At 42.4% G+C, this 19,185-nt stretch overlaps 1 long non-coding RNA gene across 1 annotated transcript; it reads right to left on the bottom strand.

Annotated features, from left to right (window-relative positions):
* Nucleotides 1-16,964: 16,964 nt before the first annotated feature.
* LOC122466051 lies at nt 16,965-18,415 on the bottom strand. The gene is made up of 3 exons (XR_006291267.1): nt 18,252-18,415; nt 17,458-17,558; nt 16,965-17,068 (listed from the first exon to the last, which is right to left on the bottom strand). It is a non-coding gene; the product is annotated as an uncharacterized LOC122466051 (long non-coding RNA).
* Between the last annotated feature and the right edge of the window lie 770 nt (nt 18,416-19,185).

Raw genomic sequence — 19,185 nt, 5'->3', positions numbered from 1 at the left:
ATGGGGACAGAGTAGGCAACAAGGTTTGCTACAGGGATTGGTTCCTGGGTTAGTTTTTCTGTGGTGTGGTGTTTATTTGCTGGTGAGTATTTGCTTCAGGTTTGGGGGCTGTCTGTAAGCTAGGACTGTCCTGTCTCCCAGGGTCTGTGAGAGTGAGGGAATCATTTTCCAGGATAGGTTGTAGATCGTTGATAATGTGCTGGAGAGGTTTTAGCTGGGGGCTGTATGTGATGGCCAGTGGTTTTCTGTTATTTTCCTTGTGGGGCCTGTCCTGTAGTAGGTGATTTCTGGGCACCCCTCTCGCTCTGTCAATTGGTTTCCTCACCTCCCCCTGTGGGTATTGTAGTTCCAAGAACGCTTGATAAAGATCTTGTAGGTGTTTGTCTGAGGAATTGGAGCAAATTCGGTTGTATCTTAGGGCTTGGCTGTAAACAATGGATCGTGTGATGTGTCCTGGATGGAAGCTGGAGGCATGTAGGTAAGTATAGCGGTCAGTAGGTTTCTGGTATAGCGTGGTGTTTATGTGACCATCACTTATTTGCACTGTAGTGTCCAGGAAGTGGATCTCTTGTGTGGACAGGTCCAGGCTGAGGTTGGTGGTGGGGTGGAAACTGTTCAAATCCTGGTGGAATTCTTCAAGGGCCTCCTTCCTGTGGGTCCATACGATGAAGATGTCATCAATGTAGCGCAAGCAGAGGAGGGGCTCTAGGGGACGAGAGCTGAGGATGTGTTGCTCTAAGTCAGCCATAAAGATGTTGGCACACTGTGGGGCATGCGGGTACCCATAGCAGTGCCACTGACTTGACGGTATAAGTTGTCCCCAAATCTGAAATGGTCGTGGGTGAGGACAAAGTCACAAAACTCAGCCACCAGGTGTGCAGTGACCTCATCAGGGATACTGTTCTTGACAGCTTGTAGTCCATCCTCGTGTGGAATATTGGTATAAAGAACTTCTACATCCATGGTGGCCAGGATGGTGTTTTCAGGAAGATCACCAATGCATTGTAATTTCCTCAGAAAGTCGGTGGTATCTCGAAGATAGCTAGGAGTGCTGGTAGCATAGGGTGTGAGGAGAGAGTGCAAATAGCCAGATACTCCTGCTGTAAGAGTGCTGATGCCTGAGATGATGGGGCATCCAGGGTTTCCAGGTTTATGGATCTTGGGTAGCAGATAGAATACCCCTGGTCAGGGCTCTGGGGGTGTGTCCGTATAGATTTGTTCCCATGCTGTAGCAGGAAGTTTCTTGAGCAGATGGTGTAGGTTTTTTTGGTACTCCTCAGTGGGGTCAGAGGATAGTGGCCTGTAGAATGTGGTGTTGGAGAGTTGCCTGGCAGCCTCCTGTTCATAATCCTGCCTGTTCATTAGAGCAACGCTTCCTCAGCTCTCATCCCCTAGTGCCCCTCCTCTACTTGTGCTACATTGATGACATCTTCATCATATGGACCCACAGGAAGGAGGCTCTTGAAGAATTCCACCTGGATTTCAACAATTTCCACTCCACCATCAACCTCAACCTGGACCAGTCTATACAAAGATCCGCTTCCTGGACACTACAGTGCAAATAAGTGATGGTCCAATCATATCTCCAAAGGCAGTGTAGGCACGCCAATTATTTATTTCACTTTTTTTCATTGCTTGGGCCTGATCCTGCAACCATTACTCATCTAAGAAATCCCACTGATATGAATGGGGCTAGAGGCATGAGTAAGTTCTGCTTGTACGATGAAAGGTTGGCTATTTTAGAAGTAATTGAAATGGTCACGTGATTTAACTGCAGTGGTGTGGCACAGTACAAACTTTTATCACATAATTTTCCGCTTCTTTCTGTTGTGTTCCATTTTCCATAAAACTTTTATCTGTGTGAATTTTCTCAGTAGAGCTAACCCTTTTTTTCACTGAAATCCACTTGATCTCAACGGGTTTCTCAGCAGGCTGCGGTGAACCCTTCTTTCACTTAGCTCTGATTTCCCCTATTGGGCTACATGTTTTGCAGTAACTATTGATGTAGTAGCTTGAGCTGCTGAGATTTTCCTTGTTTAGTGTTAGCTGTACCTCCCCTTGCTTTCTGTCATGTTTTGCTCCTTCCTGTTTTCATAATTGACCTCTGTTTGTGACATGAACTTATACATTGGAAGTGCTACCTCTGAAGTCACTGGGCACCCTCATGCTGATTACAGTAATTCCTTGAGGCAATGAATCTCTGTTAGCAATGTTTTTTTTCTGATGATTACTTTGCAATGTAAGAAAGTACTGCTTGGCAGTGTCTGTGACCTCTTTTCTGAGAACATAGCTATTTTGAGGCAGGCTGGGCTAAATATGGAGGTCAATGGAATACAGGTGTGAGAGAGAATACCAGGCATTTCTGTCCCAGTTTATCACCAGCAGAAATCTGGTGTGAAAGCTCCGAAATCAGTTGTTACAAGGAGCTGCTACCTGATGTACAGTAGTAGAGAGAGAATTACAATATAAAATTACTGAGATATGTATGAATACCAGCGAATTTTAGTAAATCAGTTAATAAATATATTTCTTTTGAAATAAGTGAGCCCTAAATACCTTTGATATTCCACAAGATGCGTGTTTCTTCACAATCATAAATATTAAGGAGGGAGGCACATTGTCTAAAGAGGGAAACCTACAAAAAAGCAATTAATTCAATGAACTAATGTCATCCATGCACTTTTAGGGTATTGTTCCCATTAAGATTGCTTTTTTTTTAAAATTCCTAATCACAGATCTTAAATCCAGAAGGGACCTTTATGATCATCTATTCTGACTTCCTGCATAACACAGGCCAAAAAACCTCACCTAGCAAGTTCTGCACAAGCCCATGACTTCTGTTAGAATTATAACACATTTTAAAAATATAGACATACCAGCAACCTATACTGGCTAATTGCATGCTTCAAATTGCCATGTTTCAGCATATTCCCAAATGCATTTCCTTTATTATTTCAGGTTGTGCTGAAGTTGATGTGTTTATTTCATATCTCATCTGTCTCGCAAGGCACTTCATCAGTGATCTGTGAAAGAAATTGGGCCTGTCAGCTTACCATCCAGATCCAGCAAAATATACAGTGGCTGAGCTCAGGCAAAGCTTTCTTCTGATCAATTTTTGTGAGAGATTTGGGCTATGTATAATGTCTGTCTTCAGGCTCTGTTTCATGGGACAGCAGAACTTAGGGGCACTCAACAAGGAGACCCATGCACCTTGTAACTGAGCGCTGTAGGACTCTTTTTTTCATCCCAATTCAATGGGGAGTGAAGGAGGGGGCTGGAGGATGTATCATTACAGTATATCGAGTCTCTATCCTTCTCACTGCCAAGTGAGGGTAATGTGGGCACAAGAGGTACTGCTGCCCTGGGGTGCAAGCAGCCATTGAACAGTTTCCATGCTAAACTGTGGTTGGCAGGGTAGGAGACTATCCCTGTGCCATGTCTGGCCACTTGGGCTTGACCAGGAGGCAGGATTTCCCCCTCTGAGATAGCATTTTACAATATTTAACTCAAAAATTTGTTGGAACTAAAGTGAATGACAACTTCATAGAGAGTAGTGTTTTGGTTTTTTATTCCAGATATATTGTTCTGTCACTGAAAATGCTAATCACATAGTATGATATTTACATATAGTTTGACATTTTAAATAAACAGCAGTAGAATTTAAGGGTACTTAATGTGGCACAAACCACCTAGCACTATGCAGGGTATTCCACTGAAAATCTAAAGCACTTCACAGGATGATTTAGTTGGTGTTGGTCCTGCTTTGAGCAGGGGGTTGGATTAGATGACCTCCTGAGGTCTCTTCCAACCCTAATCTTCTATGATTTTATTATCCTAGGAGTAGATAATGTTCACAGAGGAAAAATTCTAAGGATGAGGGACAAACCTGCTGTAGGGGGGATGTCAGTTGGTGGAATAACCAGGAGGAGGTATCCGGACCAAACAGAAGTCATCCTTCATATGTAACCCCCAAAATAGCACTTCACAATATTGGTACTTTAGTAAAGCATTTACTTCCTTTGCTTTCCTGAGGCTTCTACAGCATACAGCTGTAGAGCAGTCTGTCTGGGAGCAGTCCAGAATACCAGAGGTGCAAAAGGTGGAAAAGTCACTTTTGTGCTTACACACACACAGACACACACCCCTCCTGTACTGACCCTTCTGTGCTCCACCTCCAGAGGATAGGGCTTTAGAACTGCATTCTAAGGATGAGAATCCAGATTGAACCTGTCACAAAATGGCTGGCCCTTGTAAATGAAGTAGGTCCAGCTCCCCTGTGCCAGGATACGTGCTCCCAATTTGGCCAGTTGAGAAGGTAGGACAGCACCTGGGGCTTTAAAGGATCAGGAAGAGACCCACAGAGAAGTCCCTGAAGGAAGCCAGGAAAAGAGTCCCACTGAGTCAGGGCAGACTGGTTCATTCAGGTCAGGTGACAGCTGCCAGAGACAGATGGAATGGAGGAGGTCCCAGAGGAAGCAGAAGGCATGTCCTGGGGGAAGGTTGAAGGCAAAGGGAGCAGTAAGAGGTGTTTGCTAGCTGGTATCCCCAAGCTGGAGAGCCAGCACTAGTGAGGGCTGATGGATGGAGGAAGAGGAGCAGGAGCACCAGCAGCAGTAGAGAGTTACCTGCTGACTCTCAGCCTGAGACCAGAATCAAGAGCCGGACGGGGCTGAAGGCAGAAGAAAAGCAGTGGAGATTACCCCCTGGCATCTTCAGGGCTAGAACCAGAGAGGGCCAGGGTAAGTGAGGGATGCTCACCTGGTTCTGATGCTCCCAACAGAGAGACTGTGGAGGGAAGAGCTGGATTGTACTGCAGTTGGAAGGGCTGAGGTGGCTGTCCTGGTGGAGAAACAGGAGATGACTGTGCTGGGTACCTGGGTGTGGTATGGGAAACTGGGGCTGCGCTGGAGAGCCAGGGGTTGGCGCGGGATGACGAGGCTCCATTTGATGTTTTGTCTAGATTATGGTGTTGGGAACTATGTGCCTAGGCTGGCTTTCTTTGGTAATAAATTAACCCTAGAAGGGCTATTTGCAGTAAGAAAGATTATTTGAATTGACTCTGAAATGGAGGAGCTCCAGGCAAGCTAACCTATGACAGATATCTAAATTTTCAAAGAGTTCAATAGGAATTTCAACATTACTCCCATTGCCTTTTATGGGACCTAGACAGCCGTGCATTGCTTGTAAACTTACCAGCTAGTCCTTAATGGTAACATTTTCCTAAGTGACTTAGGAACCTAAATCTCATTTCCAAAAGTTACTTAGGCACAGAATTCCAGAGGTTCAATAGATTCTGCTTATTAGCAACCCCTCGATTGCCGACAAAAGTTGAAATTATTCAGCAGTTGCCAGTAAGCAGAACACAGGTTTGTAGGGCTGGGGTCAGGAGAGGAAGTGCTGGGACATGCCTTCCCTGGCTGCAGCCCTGAAAACCTGCCTGTAGGGAGGGCAGCAGTCGGGGAAGACAGACATGAAGTGAAGACCCATGAAGCTTCCCGGTACCCCTCCCTGTGGACTGGGAGAGGAGGCTGTCAGCAGGGCAGCAGTAGAAAGAGAAACCAGGCAGCTCTGTGGTTTCCCAGAGCCCCTGTTCCTTGTGGAAAGCTCCAGCATCCAGGCTGCAGCCCTGCTTTCTGCTATTGCTCTGTCCACATCCTCCACTCCTCACCTGCAGTGCTGGGACTCTGGAAGGGATTCCTCCATTGGGTGGTGATGCAGGTGGCCCTGCCTCTCACCTCCTGTGGGACCCGTGGGTGCAGGCAGGTTTGCAGGGCTGCAGCCACTAAAGGCACCTCCCAAGTGCTTCCCTCCCTGGCAGCAGCTCCACATGCCCCCTCCGAATGGAAGATTGTCCAGCTCTCCTTCGCAGTTAGTCTCGCCTGCTGGGTCATAGTCATCCTAGTTGATCCAGTTGGGAAACAAAAAAAGTTCTCAATAAGCAGCATGCTGTTCCCAATATCTGTTTATTATTAATATTAAAGTCAATGGCACAGGATTGGTTCCCACAAAACAGTTGCTATTAACTGGCAACTGTTTATAGTAGAATCCATTGTATTTAGATATTGCTCCATTAAACACTGCAAGACCCAAGTGACTTAAATGGCTAAGTTCCATTTTAAAAATGACCGAGATACTTAGGAATCTAAGTGCCTCAGTCACTTTTTGAAGTGGGTCTTAAGTGCTTTTGAAAAATTGCCCAAAGTATCTTAGTCACCAGCTACTTCACATTCTTCGCTATATCATTTAATGCACTGCTCACAGATCTGTGCAATATCTAGCCATACAAACGAAGTCAAAACTTTACAATTATTATATCGCTAGACTCAACTGCAATATATTTTTTTATTCTGACAACTGTTAGTTTGAGTTCCCACTAACACAGAGATAAAACAGAATACTGTATATTTTCATTCAGTACATTTTGAAAAGAAGCCATATTTAGAAGATAAGGTAGTGTCTTATTGGCACTCTAGAGGTGTTTATGTGCTAGTGAAGAATTAGGAAACTTTTTAAACAAAATATAGAGTGTGTACCAATTATACAATTTCTCAATTAGACATCAGAGTTTAGACAAGGATAGATAGCTTATCCTTTATAGAGAGAGTAATGAGAAGTGGAGTACACATGGTTAATTACTACAAAGTATTGCAGAATAATGAAATGCTACCATAATGCCTCTTTTCTGCATCATGGTACAGTGAGAGAGATAAGGATGCTAGAAGTGACACATCCCATCACAGTTGTTTCTCCTGTTTTGGCACTAACTCTACTGTGTCTTTACAAACAAATTAAATTAGATAAAGTGATTATTCATAACCAAAAGCAATCCAAATTTAGTTCTCTTTACTCATTTCATTTGCCTAATCATGTTGTGATAGGCATGTGTAGGACCCGTGTGTGGATCTTGAAAGGTGTGTTGTGTGGGTGTTGATCATCATAGCAGTAAAGATATGTCTGCAGGTTTTGCATCTTTTGACTTGGCAGAGTCTGTTGCCACTTTGAGTTGGTATGTCTTGATCTGTGGGGAGCATGCTTCTGACAATGAGATTTGTGTGGATGGGGGGTTATTTAAGGCCAGAAGATGGGTTTCTAGAAAGATTTCTTTCAGGATTTGGGTCCCATCAAGTATGGGTTGTAATTGTTTGATGACACCCTATATGGGTTCTAGTGTGGGGTGGTAGGTGACAATTATGGGTCTGCGGTAGGAGCGGGTTTTATTTTTGTATTGAAGCAGATTCTCTCAGGGGTATTTGGGTTGCTTGTTCCATGATGCAATCTAATTCTCTGGTAGAGTGCACTTGTTTGAAGGCAGTTTTGAGTGTGTTAAGGTATATATCCCAGACATTCTCCTTGGAGTATATTCTGTGGTATCTGAGTGCCTGGCTGTAGATAACAGATTTCTCTTCATGGGTCACCTTGAAGATGAGTTTCTGAACAACTAGACCACAAAACCAGTGATATACTTGATATACATCAATGATATTTTCATCATCTGGGATGATGAAGATCAGAGATCCCCATCACAACTTCCACCACCACCTGTCCATCAAACTCCCTCTGGAACACTCCCACATCAGCATCAACTTCCTGGACAGCACAATCAGTTTCAATAATAGAACCTTACAGACAACTATATTATACAAGAAACCCATGCATCACCACACCTACCTTCATAGATCCAATAACCACCCCAAATGCATCAAGAAATTTATCTACATCCAAGCACTCAGATACTACAGAATATGCTCTAAGAAGAAAGTCCAGGATATATAACTTAACACACTTAAAACTGCCTTCAAACAAGGACACTCCACCAGAGAAGTAGATTGCATCATGGACCAAGCACCCCAATTACTCTGAGAGAATCGGCTTCAATACAAAAATAAAACCCTCTCCAATTGCACACCCCTAGTTGTCTCCTACCACCCCACACTGAAACCCATATGGGATGTCATCAAACAACTACAACCCATACTTTATGTGGCCCACACATCCTGAAAGAAATTTTTCCTGAACCCCCAGTTCTAGCCTTCAGACAAACCCAACCTTTCCAAGCTCATCATCAGAAGCAAACTCCCCACAGACCAGGAGACACCAACTCAAAGCGGCAACAGACCCTGCCAGAAGAACAGATGCAAAACATACAGACTTATCTCCACTGCGATGATCAACACCCCCCATGACACACGTTTTAAGATCCACAAATGGGTCCTACACATACCTATCATAAATTTGGTGTACCTCATCCTGTGCACTAAATGCCCCAATAAGAAACCAGACAATCTCTACGCTCTCTAATGAACTCACACAGGAAAATGATCAGATAAAAGCCGCCTCATCACCTGTTAGTGAACACTTTGTGAAAAGTGATCACTCTATATCTGACCTATCAGTCCACATCCTCACAGGAAATCTGCACAACACTTTCAAAAGACGAGCTTTGGAGCTTAAATTCATAACTTTACTAGACACAAAATCATGGACTGAATGGTGATGCTGGATTTATGGCTTATTACAACAATCTATAACCCATTAACAACCGCGTCCTGCAGTTTCCCCCTTCCTCCTTTCCTCCCTATGCATGGAGGGGTGTTAAAGGATCACTTAACCTTAAATGGTCCCTTGAAATGCGTGGTAACTACTTATGCTAAACATCTGCTCCACTATGTATTTAGCTGTAACACTGATTAAGTTTCCCAGACCTGAAGAAGAGCTCTATGTAGCTTAAGACCTTGTCTGTCTCGCCAACAGATGTTGGTCCGATAAAATATATTAACTCACCTACCTTGTCTACCTCATATTATGTTTAATAACCAGTTTATGTTTAATTGGTTCACTCTGAATGGGTTCAGTGGCAGTGTGGACTCGAACAATTCAACTGGTCCATGCTGCTACTGCCTAAGATAGTGCCAGGCCTCTGGTACAATTTGCTGGAAATCATTGCTTTGCACTGAAATGGTTTAAAACATGGGGTATGACAAACTGAGTCAGAATAGCTGTGTTAACATTTAACATAACCAGTTCATTTACACATGGCTTCATTTTCTCCCATGGATGGTGTCAGTGTTCACAACATTCACCTATTTCTCTATGGGAATCAAAGCAGCTTATACACAATCTGGAGAATCATACCTGCTATAGATCACCCTTCCTGGGATGCTATGAGGGTCGATCTCAAGGTCTCAACCTTAATTCATTGGAAAAGTGAGTTCTATGTTTGTTTCAAGCTCACGTGTATCACATGGTACTGGATGGCAGAAATATACTGATACTTAGATTTGGATATCCTACTGTTTGCATAATATACTACTCTAAATGTTTGAATATCACCCACCTCTAATATTAGCTACACCATATATCAACCAGCAGGAATCGCCCAACCACCTCCCTCCTTATCTTATGATATTTTTTCAAATGTTAAAGGGAAGTAGCCTTGCACCATCTTTCCTTCTTTGGAATGACTGGCCTTCTTCAAAACAAGAGCTGGTATACTTCTGTGCCCTATCGTCTGCTATACTTTTTCTTTCAGAGAATACAGCAAGCTAAGCCCCACTTTCTTCTTCTTCCTTAAAATGTCTAGTACCTTAAAAGTAGCAGGTTATCTGCTTGCCCCCAATTCAGCAGCAGTGGATAAAGCAAAACTTCTTTCTCTTGACAAAGCTTACTAAATCATATCGCAGACTGGGACCAGAAATGCCCAACACTGTCTTGTATAATAAATAGAGAATCTAGGCCAAGATAAATGTATTTATTTGGTTTTACTTAGAAACTGATCCCAATGGATGCAAAATATCACTGAGAGAAACAAAGTCACATTTCTGACTAGTGTAACTGGAGTTTTAGAAACAGATTTTCAAAAGACTCAGAAGGCTAAATCCTGGTCTAGTTAGGTCAATTTAGCTATGTCAATCAAAGATTTAGTTAAGCCAACCCAGTATAGACACCACTAGGTTGACAAGAATTCTTCCATCAACCAAGCTACTGTCTCTTGGGGAGTGGATTAAAAAAAACAACCCTTCTGTCACTGTAGAAAGTGTCTATGTTCCAGTGCCGTAGCTGCAGAACTGTAGCTGTAGTGCTTGTAGTGTAGATCTAGCCTAAGGCTACACTCAAAACCGTACATTGAATTGTGCAACGTGTGCAATTAAGAAGGCTATTCACAATCCAGTATTTGCACATACAACCAACCAATTATTCTGTAGCTAATTGCACACACACTTTTGCCTGCAGCCCGAAGTTTTTTGTTTTAATGAAAACTGATCCTCAATCTATCATACTAGTGGGAAGCAAAGTTCGTTTTAAAAGAAACATTTATGTTTAAAATGTATATCAGTGATTAGTCTTCAAATAGGCAGAAAATATTCCGGCTCAAACTGGGATTTTTATTTGTGTGATGTTTTGATCCAATTGAACATGGTTTTTTTTTTTCTCCTCCCTAATCAGACAAACTACTAATTAATGAAGAGTGTGCACAGGGGAGATAACCCAAGATGAGTGCCGTATAATTACATTAAATATTCTCTGTATGAAGCAATAAAACAATGTGTAAGTCAACATAATTCATGTTAGTCAGAATCTTCAAAACTACTCGGTCAAATTCAGCTGTGGGATAGCTCCACTGAAGTCAGTGAAGTTATACCAGGGACAGATGTAGCCTACTCTGTGTTAGTATCAATAATGTTAGTTCACTCCAAGTCAATTCATAGTTTGTGATTGTTCACTGAGATTGAACTAATTAAGGTTGACAAAAAGCCATGTTTGTGTGATGGAGTGGATCAGCCTAATCAATTAATTCGTTGTTATGGATTGTCTGATTACATGGCTTTTCCTAGTCATTTTACACTGTTGCCTGGATTTGCTACAATAAATGGTACATGAATCCTAAAAAGATATACAAGCAGCATGGTCTCATGGACTCAGTATAGAAAGGGGTGCCAAAGTTTCCTGATCTAAAATTCCAGTTGCGTTCTTAGGCAAACCTCTAAGTACTAGGCTGTGCCATTTAAACAACACTAGGCACAGACCCTAGTAGGACGTGGGGCAGAGCTCCACTGCCCAAGAGAGCTGAGAAGCCTTCTGCAGAACGTCTTTTGGTGCTCCCAGACACAGTTTCTCTGGGCCTGCTATGACACCCCTTTGAGGGGTACAGCTGATTATTCCAGTGTGGGATGGAGCTATGTCCCAGATCCCCCCATTTGGGGTGCCAGTGCCCCTAGAGCAGGAAGAAGGGAGCAGCCCTTGTACCCCCCAGTGGAGGGAATTAGGTCTTCATTGTCTTTATATGAGCTATGGAAAGGAGGAAGAGGAGGGAGCCAATTACGTCTCCCCACCCAGCCACGCACTGTGCACCTATATAAGGACCAGGCACAATCTGACCCTAATATCTCAGTTTACCCATGTACTAAAAAAAGGCAATATCATTGGACTACCTGACAAAGGTGTTAGGAGAATCACTTTGTTAATGTTTGGAGGATGTAAAGTGATAAATATTAATATTTTAAGCTGTTCTGAGTCAGCCTCCATCCCCAAAGCATCTAATAGCAATCTGAACCAAATCCCTCAAGCTATTAAGTTCCTCTTTATTAGAGCTGATGGAAGCAGAGCTGGAAGGCCTAGGAAAGACAGGGTCCCCACTATATTTTTCATAAACATTTATATAGCATGGCTTTGCACAACACTTTACAGAATTTAAAAAGATGTCCCTGGCTCTGAAGAGTTTGCAGCCTCAGTTAGACACATATAGATAATCAATACGAACATAGGAAGAGGTTTATAATAGATACAAATGAGTCACATTGTATAGTGGGAAAATCAAAAATTCTGATAATTTTAAGTAGATACTGGTATAGACCACAGGGGGGAGCAGATAGCGCAGGAGTGGCAATCCAAATTCTGTGGTTCATCATGAAGATCTTCAGTACAAAAATTTGACATATACCTCCCTAAAGTTTTGTAGTAAGAATCATCATCAACCATCTCTCTCGAAATTCCATACTGCACCCAAGAAACTTTTCTGGATGAAAGCTGTCAAAACGTGTACGTTCCTGCAAAAAGTTTCCGTTTCGATGAACCAGCATTTTCAAACAAGAAAGCTTTTTGTCAAAAATTCTCAACAAGCTCTAGTCGCAAGTTAAGGTGATGTAAACAATCATCATACCAACCTCAACCACCAGCTCCTACACTCTGACTTAATATATATTCCCAAGGATCAGCATCTAAGCAACATCCACGCAAGCTGTGGAAACCAAAGCAAGTGCTTATCAATCCTGTACTAAGTAATTTCCTGGATGATTGCTAGATAATATCAAAAATAGTTAGATGTCATGGTGTTTTCGTAGGGCTGTCTGAAGTGGTGAGTCTAGCTTGCATGAAAATAAAAATCACAGTCTTGTGTGAGAGAGAAAAAACCCCAAAGTCACAATTCAAGTTTCCCAGCTCTCAGATTCAGCAGCCTGAAGCTTCCAGTTTTTTAAAACTGCCCCCACTCAACCTCAGGAGCAGTTTTTCTCTGGGCATGAGCTATTCTGATTGACCAGATTCAGATTCCTTAAACAGCCTCACCTGGCCTGCTAGTATTAAATTAGTGCTATTTATGCCCTATCTCTTCTGCTTATTTTGTCATTAAGAGAACTTCATGCAGAACTGTACTATGCTTTCACAGTTATCCTAGCTTTTGGCAACGGAAAAGGGATAGTTAAATTCTCATCAGTAACTAAAGGAAAAACTCTCCTGAAGTACCATGTGGAGTACTAGAGATGGGACTCAGCCATAAAATTGAGGAAAAGGCGTGAAATAGATTTTACTGAACATTGAAGGATATTCAGATCTTTGGGCTTGGTTTGAGTCCATCACGGTTATCAAATTATTCTTATTCTGTATCAGTTTCCCAAAACATAAAATCCTTTTGGTGTGAACTTTCCTTTTTAAAACAAGTATTACAATTTACAATTATTTTCTGGAAAGAAATAACACACCCAAATGTGTGCAAGGGTGACTATGCCTTTGAATGAAGTGTTCTTTTACTTTATCTAAACAGATTCATCTTACCTTTTTTTCAATCAACCTAGAACTTTGTTCCAGATTAGTAAGTGTAAAACCAGCAAGTCAATCACATTTTACCCTTGATAACAAGGTCTTATCTAATGTTTGCCTTGTAGATGTGATTTGAAATGGAGAATTGTATTAACATTTAGGCTCACTGAACTCAAAGAAATGTAATGAGTTTTGATAAATATTCATTTTTTTTCCTAAATGACTTATATTGCTTCCTTTGTAGATTTCTATCTACCTAATTATCAAAATTAAGAAATTAGAAAGTGAAATAAATACAATTATGATTTTTACACAGTATATTCCAATTTATTACATGTGTAAGAAATATCTGCAAACCACAGTACCTTAACTACATAAATCTTTGGAAATGTAATATTTTCTGTAAAACATCGCATGCAAAAAGTATGTTAAAAGAACATTAAGCCTGCAAAATCAAGCACTCAGTAGTTAGAAAATGCTAGAATTAAGGTTGCCTGCGCAACCTTACCTGAGCCTTTTATGCATATGCATTATGATACAGTCTTTAAATACATGAACACATTTTTTCCAGTGGACCTCTGTCTCATTAATCTCACCTTTCTCTTAGCTGTTTTTAATTCTTAAATGACCTTCATGTAGCCTTTATAGCATTTTTCTGTAACACCTTAGAAATTGCCATCCTGGTATCTTTTAACAAAATCCCATTTACTACTGAGAGCTCCCTTTTAAATTGAGAATAGGGCCTGGGAATATGCTATCCCAGCCACTCTGTACTAATAGCCTTAATCACTTTTTGCAAAGTATCATCCTCAGCAGTACCTCTGGCAATCACAGTCCACGTTTTGTCTGAGACTGGGCAGGATTTAATCAGCTTGAAATGTACAAAATCTAGCACTGCACTTTTGTCAAATGCTGTAGCGTATGTCTGCAATCACCAAATCTCACCCAGATTTGTGTTCTAGTTGCAAGTCATACAGTTGTAGCTGAAAAAAACCATCACCATATTCTTGAAGAGGCTGCCAGGGCCCTTTTGGCAATGGCAATAACTGGTTTATGGTTCATTGCAGTTAACACAGGCCTCCCATAAATAAACAGTAGTTTTTACACTCATGGATTAAGCCAAGTCTCCTTCGCTATTTGAGCATACTAACACTGAGTTTTTGTTAGCACCTGTGATACATAAATCACTGGTCTCAGTTTTGACCACACTGTTATAAGAGGACTGTGTCAATCTGTCCTTGGAGGTGTCAGTGTGCAGTTTTGTTTTGTGCTGCTGTCACGTTACTCCAGGACTGGGGCCTCTTTAATTAACTCCTTCAATTTCTCAAACTCTTCATTGAGATTTGCATCCCATTTCCACTGTACATCTTTGCACAGTAGCATTGATTCAGGCAGCTAGATTAAACACGAATTTCTCTACACACTTCACCATTCCAAGGAATCTTTGTATCCGTTCCTTGTCTGTTGAGGCAGACATGTTTCTGATGGTCTCAACTGTACTGTGTTAACTTCTCTCCCAGGTATGTAATTTCCAAAACACAGAATTTACTTTTTTGTTGTTGTTTATCTTTGGCCAAGCAGCTCTGGATCTTTCCATAGCTGGTTGGAGCCTCTGGTTATGCTCTCTTTCTCCTCAATCATCATTTAGATCAGAGGTACCCCCAGAAATGTTTCATGTGGTACACACCAAATCTCCTCATACCCACCTCCCAGTGATGCTGGAACATTAATAGTGAGGGTATTGAAAGCCAGCCCCTCACACCTGTCTGCATCCCCCCAGAGCTGGGGCTGGGAGCAGGGCCGTGACTCTGGGAGGAGGCCAAGGCTGGGGCCACAGCTGGGGGTGGGCATGGGGTTAGGAGTGGAGTCCCAGGCTGGGAGCCTGTATGAGGAGCTGGGAGCTGAGTCCCACCTAAAACCTGGGGTGCTGCAGCACCATCCCACACCCCGAGTTCCTACATCTACGCCACCTCCCCTCTCCCAGTCAGTTCCCCAGTGAGCTCTATTCTGTATTTGAGCACTTCTCTATCCCCTGAAAGACATCCTCAAACTCTTCTTCTATTTTGGTCATCTGCTTTTCTAATGTCTCTAGAGGACACAAAAGGCTTGAAATATATGTTTAACCCAATAATGGGTGCTCTTTTCCCAGGCACTATTACCAATTAAATCTTTTCCAGTTTGTTATTTATTCACCAATTTAGTTCACATAAGGCTTTAAATGAGGATAAGGCCACCACTTGCATTTTCCCTGTTTACCTACTAGCTATGGTTTTTCTTTTAGACTTACTAGGTTCTGGCAACATATTGACTTGCGACCAGTGTCCAAATGAAAAGTATTAGATTTCCAAGTTGCTTTAAGACTGATAGTTCAATCACCTTCTGCTGCAACATTGTACATTGCTCCTATGATGAAGTTATCTGAGCTAATGGTGCTGTTGCCGTCCTCTTCATCCATACTGTGGGCACACTGCTGGCGCTTACCAACTCTTACCAAGTGATAGAATCCATTGCATTCCTTGCATCTTTTTCCGTATGCTAGACATTGTCCTGATTTATGTTGGTTGCCACAGCATACACAGTTTTGTGTGTAATTTTTGCTTGACTCTGAGTTCGCCTTTTTGCCTCAGCTGTCTTTTCTTGTAGTATTTTTTTTTTCTTTACCGTATTTAAAGTGACAGAGGTCTGTCTACCCTCCACAAGCATCATTCTGGACTGGGTGACTGCCTCTACTTGGCAAATTCTAATTGCTTTGTCAAGGATTAATACTGGTGTTGACTATAGGACTAACTTGCTTGCTTGTATATAGATCTATATCTTTTCTTATAGTTTAAGTATTTGGTTTATTGTAATAGGTTTATAGATTTATATTAAAGTAAGTTTGGCTGTAATGCAAGAGACCTACAGGCCAAAACCCTGTATGTTAAGCTAAGGCAAAGTTAGCATAGCTATATTAAGATCTTTTACCCAGAAAGCAAAGTTGACCTATGTCATGTTACCTAAATAGATAAGTATCCACACATATGTCTAGGACCTTTTATCTAGACCAATAGACAATAGAAAAATGGCATAAGGGGTTTTTCAATTTGTGCCCACAGATTTAACAGGTACACCACAAGGAAACTTATGTGTGTGTATATACATGTCATCAATACGCACAAACATACTAGCCTATGGAGAAAGCATACCCTAACATTTTGTGTGTGAGGAATGAAATTTGGGCATAAGAGGAAGGATTTCTGGCACTTGTCTCCTATAAAATAGGTGACCCACCTCGCTAGAATACTTCACGCTATCTTACTTACTTTCACTCACTCTTTCTATTTTATTCTATCTACTATGACTACTACTATTAGTAGGCTATACTTGTTCTTCTTAAACTTTAAGTTTCAAGGGAACTAGGCTAAGCTTGGTTTCCCTAAGTTTTTATTCTTTGTTTATTAGGTTTTGATTTTAAGTTTAGGTTAGTCAAGTAAATCCTACGTTAGCTTTGATAGCTCTTAGTATTAGTTTCTTCTAAGCACTGCATCCCTCATTCAAGAATTGAGGAACCTGAATTGCAAGGCTGATCCTGTGTCTCTTACCACCAGGTGATCAAGGAAGGGTGTGAGTATATTAACCAAAGCTTTGTAGCATATAATACTATATTACCATATGTATCTTTTGAACAACAGTAATGCAGTTGTAACTTGAGTATTTTACCATTTACTTACTATTATTGATTTTAATAAAAAGTCTTTAAGGCTATATCTGTCTCAGTGTGAGCTTCCTGTCATACCCCCGAGAGTCCTTTGTAAATTCTGTGGAGCCTGATTCGGACAAGAACTTTTATCTTCTGATCAAACAGATTGGCGAGCCTAAAACTCATACTATTAATATTATTAATTAATTTAATTAAATAAGAATTAAATTATCATCAGTGCACCCTAAATCAGGCTACACTGGGTCTTTCAGTAGTCCCTTTCTGAGTTTTCTGTTCCAGTTTCCAATCTCAATGTGGTTGCAATGCTGAGTGCCACAGCCTCAAATGTTTAGGTGCCTAGAAAAATCAAAGGAACAACCTTGTAATCCACAAAGCCTGAGTTAGGTGCCTAGGTTTCCTATAAAAAGAGGGGAGATAGGCACTTTAGAATGCAATCCACAAAAGCCAGCATGACAGGTGGCTCCCCACACAAGCTAGTGAGTGGAAGATGCCAACAACAGGGCTGTATACTACACTCCTCCCTCAGAGATAGGCATTTAAATCCAGGCTGTAGAGAGGCACATATCTCTGCTTTGCAATCCATGAACAGGAACCAGCTGCCTGAAGTCAGGCAGTTTAGGTGCCTAAAGTATTTCTTGCAGCACTGAGTTAGATGCCTGCCTCACTCCACATAAAGCCACTAGAGGATGTTGTGGTGGAGAAAGTTCTGAACAGGGGGCTCTTACCTCTCAGGAGAGTGCACTGAGCTATCCAGTATTGTGATGTAGGGCTTCCTCAAGCTCTCCTGTTTAAGCCATTCCACAGTGGACAAATACTTAAATAATCCCTGGGCCGAGAGAGAGAGAGAGAGAGAGAGAGAGAGAGAGAGAGACAGTGAGCATCTATGCCGGGGCTAGGGCTCCCGCTTGGGAGGTGGGAGCCCCCACATCCAGTCCCCCTGCTCCAATCACTCTTATTTATCCACATGGAATAGCGTCAACAGGAGAGATTGTGGGAGCCTGTGGCGGGCCTGGTACCACACCGCCCCTTTGTGGCAGGGGTGGGATGGGGTGTCAGAACCTCGTCACTCACAAGTTCACATGCTTGCCTCTCTGTGGCCAGCTGGTTGCAGCCTAATGGCCTCCCTCCACACAATCACCCCTTGGTCAGGGTAGTGTGGCCTAGCATCCAGGTAACTCGCCCCCAAGTGTCAGGGCAGTGTGGCCCAATGGCCAGGGTCCATATAACTTGTTCCCCACATGGGAGCAATGCGGCCTAAGGGCCAGAATCCATACAATCCCCCTCTCAAGTGGGGAGTGTGGCCTAGCAGCCAGAGTCCATAGGATTCCCACAGTGCAGCAGGGGGTGGTGGTAATAGGGGGACCCGGGCCCAGCCTCTCCACTGGGTCCCGACCCAGGGCCCTGGTAGTGGCAAGTTCCCCTTGCCACCAGCTCAGCGGGGATCCACCCACAACACGCCGAGCGTCTGTGTGGCTCTAATGCTGTTTGCCTCTAAAAGTTCCCCTGGGTCACTTCCTACCATAAACGCCAGGTTCTCCGCTTCAGGTGGTTCTCCAGTCTGTTCCCCTCCTCTGACATACTACGTCTGGGTATCAGGGTGTGTCCTGGTTTGGCTTGGCTAGCCTTCATATCCTGGTGCACTGGCTGTCCCCTCCTCGGGAGCTGGCAGCATGCCTCCTTCCCCTCTGGCAGTCAGCCTAGACTGAGGCAGCTCTGCAGGCTTTTATACCTGTTCTCCAGTTGGAGCATGCCCAGCGGAGCTTCTGGGGTGTGGCTTTCTCTGCTAGGAAGGAAGAGTTAACCCCTGCAGTACCAGCGCGGGACCGCTCTGCCCAGTCACAGAGCCCCACATCAGAATGTCCCACAACTCGGTAGTTTGTGAACTCTCCTGAGAGGTTGGAGAATCCCCTCTCCCTGTGGAAGAGGGAGGAATTGAACCTGGTTTTCCCACATCCCAGGCAAGCATTCTAATAACTGGAATGAAAGTCACAAGTAGGCTAGAAGGGACTGGATTTTTATTGGCAAATGTCAATAAACATCAATTTCTTAATGTACGCACAAACCAACCAAAATTTTTTCCCCTCAATAATAATTGTAATTGACACATAGGCAAATAACCTGCTGCTTGAAAACTTTGATTTGATTAAAGTATATTTACTTGGTATATTTTGACATATGATGTTGACAATTTGAATTTTAATGTTTATAACGCTTTAAAATTTTGAGTCTCAAAATCTATTGTCGTTAAATAATTGTCTGAGCCCTCTATTTCTTATCTTCCCCACCTAATTTCCTGCAACTGTGAAAATTTAAATGGATAAACATAGAAAAAGAATTGCTTAAAAATAAAGATATTATCCACTGAAATTAACAAAAATAAAAATTGAATTGTGCCAAGCCTGATTATAAAGTGAGTGTCACCACCATTCCCACCTCCTCCTCAATTTTGAATG

Source organism: Chelonia mydas, chromosome 5 (genome assembly GCF_015237465.2).
Source record: "Chelonia mydas isolate rCheMyd1 chromosome 5, rCheMyd1.pri.v2, whole genome shotgun sequence".
Lineage (NCBI taxonomy): Eukaryota > Metazoa > Chordata > Testudines > Cheloniidae > Chelonia > Chelonia mydas.
This window is presented reverse-complemented; position numbering and strand designations above follow the sequence as displayed.